Source organism: Dipodomys merriami, unplaced genomic scaffold (genome assembly GCF_024711535.1).
Source record: "Dipodomys merriami isolate MVZ:Mamm:240054 unplaced genomic scaffold, mDipMer1.0.p SCAF_72, whole genome shotgun sequence".
NCBI lineage: Eukaryota > Metazoa > Chordata > Mammalia > Rodentia > Heteromyidae > Dipodomys > Dipodomys merriami.
In genome coordinates this window covers 4,502,083-4,509,004 of record NW_027206313.1, presented here as the reverse complement: position 1 = coordinate 4,509,004, position 6,922 = coordinate 4,502,083, and the positions used below count along the sequence as shown (strand labels likewise).

The 6,922-nt window shown below is 39.8% G+C and overlaps 1 pseudogene; it reads left to right on the top strand.

Annotated features, from left to right (window-relative positions):
* The first annotated feature begins 3,539 nt into the window (after positions 1-3,539).
* Positions 3,540-3,637, top strand: LOC138818238 (U6 spliceosomal RNA; annotated as a pseudogene).
* The last annotated feature ends 3,285 nt before the right edge of the window (positions 3,638-6,922 follow it).

The window sequence follows — 6,922 nt, the reverse complement described above, 5'->3', positions numbered from 1 at the left end:
GACACATTAATTGGTTGTAGTTGTCATCTGAATAATTCTAAATGTTCCTCTACTAAAGAAGAAAAGAAAGTTAGCACAAGTTAATACCTTATTTTGCCCCCTTTCCACTCTCCTACAATTCATGCTAACAGGAACAATAGGATAAAGCATCCTAAAAATAATTACATAAAAGTTCATTTTTCAAAACTGTAGTAAAACTTTTGAAAATGGGCAGATGACTATTCTGTATATCTTGGGATGATTTCTACATTCCTTACAGTTTTCTGTAAAGGTAAAGGTGAGAACCTAACATCCCAGTGGTTTGTATCATGACTTGGTTCCGCATAGTAATAGGAAACATCTGTAGTAATTGGTTATGCTGTGTGCGTGTTTGTTTGTTTTGGAGGCACTGGGGTTTGAATTCAGGGCTTCATTCCCCTCAGTTTTCCTGTTTAGCTGGTGCTCTACCATTTGAACTATGCCACCTACCTTGCATTGTGCAAGAGTCTCATGAACCTTTCCACCTGGACTGATTTTGAACTACCACCCTCCAAACCTTAATCTCAGTAGCTAAAAATACAGGCGTGAACCACTGTGCCTTTCTTATCATTTATACTTAGATTTAAATGTTTCTCTACTAAAGGGAAACACAAAATTTGAGCATAATAAGTTTTCTTTTTTTAATTAAATCTTTGAAAAGCCAGGTACTAGTGGCTCACACCTGTCATCTTAGCTCCTTAGAAGTTTGAGATCTGAGGATCACAAATTTGAAGCCAGCCTGGGCAGGAACATCTGTGAGACTCTTACCTCTGATTAACCACCAGAAAATGGGAAATGGAGCTGTGGCTCAAAGTAATAGAACCCTTGTCTTAAGCAAAAGAGCTCAAGGACAGTGCCTAGGCTCTGAGTTCAAACCCCACTGTCGGCCAAAATAAATTAAATCTTTGAACTTCACTTGCACCTGAATTTGTCTGTGAAAAACACATAAGAATAGCCATGGACTGACATCATTCCACTTGTAAACACTATGTAAACTCTTTGTGAAAGCATCCAGAAGCATTTTTGGAATGAATGCATAAATCCTCCTCACCATTGAGGGGTTCAGACGAGCCACAGAGCATCTAAATTACCAGCAAGAATCCCCTCTTGGACCAGGTGCCTGTGGCTCAGGACTATAATCGTAGTTACTCTGGAGACTGAGATCTAAGGATTGTGGTTCAAAGCCAGTCCAAGTGGGAAAGAGAGAAAGAAGAAAGGAAGGATAGAAAGAAAGAAAAGAGAGGGGGAAGGGAGGGAAGACAAAGGGAGGGAGGGCAGAGAAAGAGAAGGAAGGGAGGGGGGAGGGAGGGAGGGAGGGAGGGAGGGAGGGAGGGAGGGAGGGAGGAAGGAAGGAAGGAAAAGAGGGAAGGAGGGAGGAAATCCACTAGTTTTATTCAAAGTCCCCTTTTGGTACATTCACGTGTGTGGTCAGTGCTAAGTTCTAGGCAATTTGGCTGCCTACATAGGTTCATATATTTACCACCAGCTTATATTGAACGCCACAAAAATAAACATCAAAAGGATTTCTTGTGCAGTGCTCTGTGTGTGTAGCAAAAAGAAAAAAAGCCGGAAGTGGCGCTGTGGCTCAAATGGTAGAGCACTAGCCTTGAGCTGAAGAGCTGAGGGACAGTGCCCAGGCCCAGAGTTCAGGCCCCACGACCGGACCCAAAAAAAAAAAAAGGATTCTTTGTGCAGTGCTCTGTGTGTGTGTACAAAATTTTATTGTTATTAAGGTGTTGGTGCTATGCTTTAAAAAAAACAAAACAAAACATGCTTACCTCCTTCCTTAATTCTCCAAAAGTACCTCTGTTGTTTCTGCCCTGCCTTCAACTTCTAAAATATGTTCATTTCAAAAAAGGTTATATAAATGAAATCACCCAGTGTTTAGTCTTTTGATATTGGCTATTTTTTTCCTCAGACTAATTTTCTGATCCAAGTTGCTGCATGCATCACAGTTTGTTATTTTTTGCTGATACACTGTATTCCATACTATCTAGTCACTAGTTTGTTTAATCAATCACACACTGAGAGCTATGTGAGCTGAATCTAGTTCTTGGCTTATAACTACAGCAGCTATAGACATTTCTACACAGCTTCTGTGTAAATGCCAGTTTCCCATTTTCTGGAAGTTAATTTCTGGATCATACAGTCAGAACATTAACATCAATGAGTTATACAAGAAAACGTTCATTTTGACAAAGATGTCTCATTTTTTAAGACATGGCCAAGCCATTTTCCAGAGTAGATGAACTATCTTACATTCCCATCAGCCATGAATGAATGACAACTTAATCTCTCCATATTCTCGCCAGCATTTGATGTTATTAGTTTTTTTAATTCTAGTCATATTCATATAATGATTATATTTAAATTTTTTCATCTCTCTAAAAGCTAATAATTTTTAACTATTTGCATATGTTTGACTTCATTAGTGAAATGCTTGGTCATAGTCTTTGCTTGTTATCTAGCTAGATTATTTGGCTTTTTACTATAGCATTTCAAGATTTCTTCATATCTGCTTCTTGAGGGAAAGGTGGGTATGGAAGTGCTCAAATCCAGGGCCTCCTTGTGTTAGGAAAGCACTCTGCCACTGAACTATATTCCCAGGCCTGAATTCTTTATATAGTCTTGACTTAAGTCAATGTCAGACGTGTTTTGTAAATATTTTCTCCTAATATCTGCATTGTCTTCTTTTTGAGGGCTTTTTTGGGGAGGGGACTCTGGACCTGGGCACTGACCCTGAGCTTTTTGTGCTCAAGGGTAGCACTCTGCCATTTGAGCCACAGTTCCACTTGTGGCTTATTGTGGTTGATTGGAGATAAAGGCCTCTGATGTTTCCTGCCTGGGCTGGCTTTGAACCACAATCCTCAGATTTCAGGCTCCTGAGTTGCTTAGAATACAGGAGGGAGCCACTGGTGCTCAGCTTCCCACATTGTCTTCTTAACAGGGTCTTTCTCAGAGAAAAGTCTGTTCTGGTGAAGTTAATCTGCACATTTTTTTCTTGTATGGGTCTAAGAACTTAGACCCCTGTCAATGGGCCTAAGAACTCTGCCTAGCTCAAGATCCCAAAGATTTTCTCAATGAAGTCTAGTCCATTTAGAGTTAGCTTTTATACTAGGTGAGGTTCTTTTTCTTCATATTCCCTTGCTCATTCAGCTGTTCAGCACTTGTCATTCCTCTCTTCAACAGGTGTTGTCTTTTTGTAAAATTAACTGATTAACTTTTTATGCCTCTATTTTCTATTTTGTGTTCCACTGACTTGTGTGTCCACCCATCTTCCAATACCATATTATTGATTACTGTAGCTAGCTAATAAGCATGAATATCAGGAGAGTAAGTCTTCCAAATCATTCTTTATTATAATTTTTAAAGATACATTAGTGTCTGTGACTTTCCATATAAATTTAAAAATAAACTTTATAAATACAAGGCTCCTTGCTGGAAATTTGTTAAGAACTGCCCCAAACCAAAGGATAGATTTTGTAAGATTGTCATCTTCACTGAGTCTTAGAACTTGTGCAGTGCTTACTTTGGTAGTCCATATGCTAAAACTAAAATGATACAGAGATCAGCAAAGCCCCTGCATGACATGAAAATTTATGAAGCATTTCATATTTTTCCTGAAGAAATTAAATGTCTCTAAACAGTATCTGATCATTAAAAAGTACATTCATTCATCATGAAAAAAAGAACATATGCATATGATATGTCTCTCCATTTAATAAGGACCTCTTGGTTTCCTTCAGGGTTTTATAGTTTTCAACCACATAGATTCTCTCCCTAAATGTTTTGGGTAGTGTCTACTATGGTTTGGAGGTTCGTTGCTCCTAAAGTTCATATACTGAGAACTAGCTGTCCATGTGGCAGTCTTGAGATAGGCACCGAGGCGAAGATGGTTAAGTCACGGGGGGCATCTCACTCAAAAAGGACTGATGTAGTTCTCAAGAGATGGGTTACTTCTCAAGAAATGAACTGTTATGAAGCAAGGCCACGCCATGTGCTTGTCCCCTCCCACATATACGACTCCCTTTCCTCTTCTCTACCATACTGTGATGTAACCAGTAATCCCCTCTACAGGCACTGGCACCATGCTGTTTGGATCCTTTGTCAACTAGAATTCTGTGCCCAATAAATCTTTTATGTTATAATTTACCCAGGCTCAAGTATTTGATTCTAGCAACACAAAATGGCCTAAAATAGTACACACACACACACACACACACACACACACACAGCAGTAGTATTTCATCATAAAAAAGGTACTACTAGCTGGGAGCCAGTGGCTCACACCTGTAATCCTAGCTATTCATGAGGCTGAGATCTGAGGATCTTGGTTCAAAGCCAGCCTGGGCAGCAAAGTCCAGTGACAGTCTTATCTCCAATCAACCACCAAAAAACTGGAAGTAGCACTGTGGCTCAAGTGGTAGAATGCTAGACTTGAGTGGATAAAACTCAGAGACAGTGCCCAGGCCCCAAGGTCAAGGCCCACGACTGCCAAACAAAAGAAAAGGAACCACTAATGGTCTCTTCCCACTCTCACCTTTGTCTGCCACTCCATTATCTGGGTGGGTGAGGAGACTCTCCGGCTTGGAGGAACAATCAGGATTTCCAGGAGTTGTGTCTGAATCTTTCCTGCCAGTTTGCCCTACCACTTTGGTGTCTCTCATGGAAAGGAAGACTCTCAGGCCTTGCAGAGGGGGACCTCTCCCATCCCTGCTTTCCAGGGGGAATTTTCCAGTGGGTCAAACTTATCTCCCTGTCGGCTGCTGTCAGGTCAGCTGATGCTGTCATACAGGACTTATGATTCAAGAAAATGAATACACCTTCCTAGGCTGCTTTCCAATCTGGGTCATCTTCCTTGGTTATGTAAAGTACAAGATACTGCCACTGTGCTGTTTTTTACGGAAACAGTACATGATTGAAGTATTTTCTATCAAATTTTTTCTGTAGTCTTGATGTCCCAAGCCACATTATCTTCCTCTAATTATTCCAGGGTTCTTTAAATTTTTTCTTTATGTTTTAAGTTACATTTTTATTGTATTTAAGTAGTTGAACAAAGGGGTTACAATTCAACATATCAGTTGATGAGTACAGTGCATCTTAATATCACCCCTTCTGTCTTCCTCCCCCAACCCCTCAGACATTAGCATCCTTTTATAGTGTGCTTTATGGAAAGGAGCAGAAAAAATAGGTCTATACCATCTGTCCAGATTGGAAGTGACCTTCACCTTAATCATAGAAGCCCAAGGACTCATTGAGTGTTCAAAGGTCTTAAATTACTTGATTTCTGCATAAATGGACGAGGACTCAGTATGAACATAAGGAGGAAGAAGAGACAGAACCATACATCATTGGAATTGACCTAAAGCTGATCCAGCACAAATAGACAAAGAGAGAAAGACAAACCAACACCATGAAACAGGAACAAAACGTCCCTTTCTTTGTCAGAGTTGCTGGCCAGCTCGTCTTTTCTTCATAATTGCCTCGCTGCTTCATATTTACAATGAAAAACTAAGTTTTTCATTTTATTTGTAGATGGTAAAAACATGGGAAATTGGGTGAGCAATTACACTGCTCAAACTATAGATATAAAAAAACAGCTCCAACTGTCAGACAGCCACAGGACATTTTAATATTCATCAACCGTATATTAAATAAGACACGCATATTTAAACCTACCCTTGACTAAATGGATGTGGTAATAATCAGTTACATGTATTTGTTTCTTTCTTGCTAACTTATTTTCCTTCTTTATTTTAAATCAGCATTTATAGAAAAGAAACATTAATTCCTTAAGGCATACTATTTCAGTTACATACACATATTGACCAATTTCTGCAGATAAAAGTCAAACCAATAAGATTTTTTTGAAATTTTGTCATGGAAATTACATGTGAGTAGACTCACATTTATCATTTTGGAATTCTGTGTGTGTGTGTGTGTGTGTGTGTGTGTGTGTGTGTGTGTGTGTGTGTGTGTGTGTATGTGTGTGTGTTGGTACTAGGGCTTAAACTCAGGGCCTCATGTTCTCATTTAGTTTTTTTTTTAAGGCTGACACTGTCCCACTTGAACCTTTACTTTTGGATTTTTCTTGGTTAATTGGGGATAAGAGTCTATTTATTTGCCCTAGTTGGTTTCAGATCATGATCCTCAGATCTCAGCTTCTTGAGTAGCTAGAATTGCAGACATGAGCTACCAGCATCTGGCTTATCATTAGGATTCTTTGTTTTGTGTGTGTGTGTGTGTGTGTGTGTGTGTGTGTGTGTGTGTGTGTGTGCACCTGTCCTGATGCTTGAATTCAGGGCCTGAGCATCTGCTTATCATTGGGATTCTTTGGTGTGTGTGTGTGTGTGTGTGTGTGTGTGTGTGTGTGTGTGTGTGTGTGTGTGTGTGTGTGTGTGTGTGTGTGTGTGTGTGTGTGTGTGTGTGTGTGTGTGTGTGTGTGTGTGCCTGTCCTGATGCTTGAATTCAGGGCCTGAGCACTGAGCATTTTTTCTCAGGGTTAATGCTTGGTCAATTAAGCCACAACTACACTTACGGCTTTTTGGTGGTTAATTGCAGATGAAAGTCTCACAGACTTGCCTTTGAATTGCAGTCCTCAGACCTTGGCCGCCTGACTAGCTAGGATTACAGCTCTTACCCACCACAACTAGCCCCTTGAGATTCTTTAAGAAGAGTATGTCATGTGACTAGGCTTGGCATTTTTCAAAACAGAACAGTTACTGTGTCACTGATTTTTTTTTTTTTTTAGAATTCATATTGGTGCATCCTCTATCACAGGTTGAGGACTAAGTCACATCAGAGCTCCCATTTGTAAATGCCATAACACAGGAACAATCCTGGGATCAATTTGAAAAATAGATTATGCCAAGAATTATTCTAATACTCAATTTAGTGGCTTCCT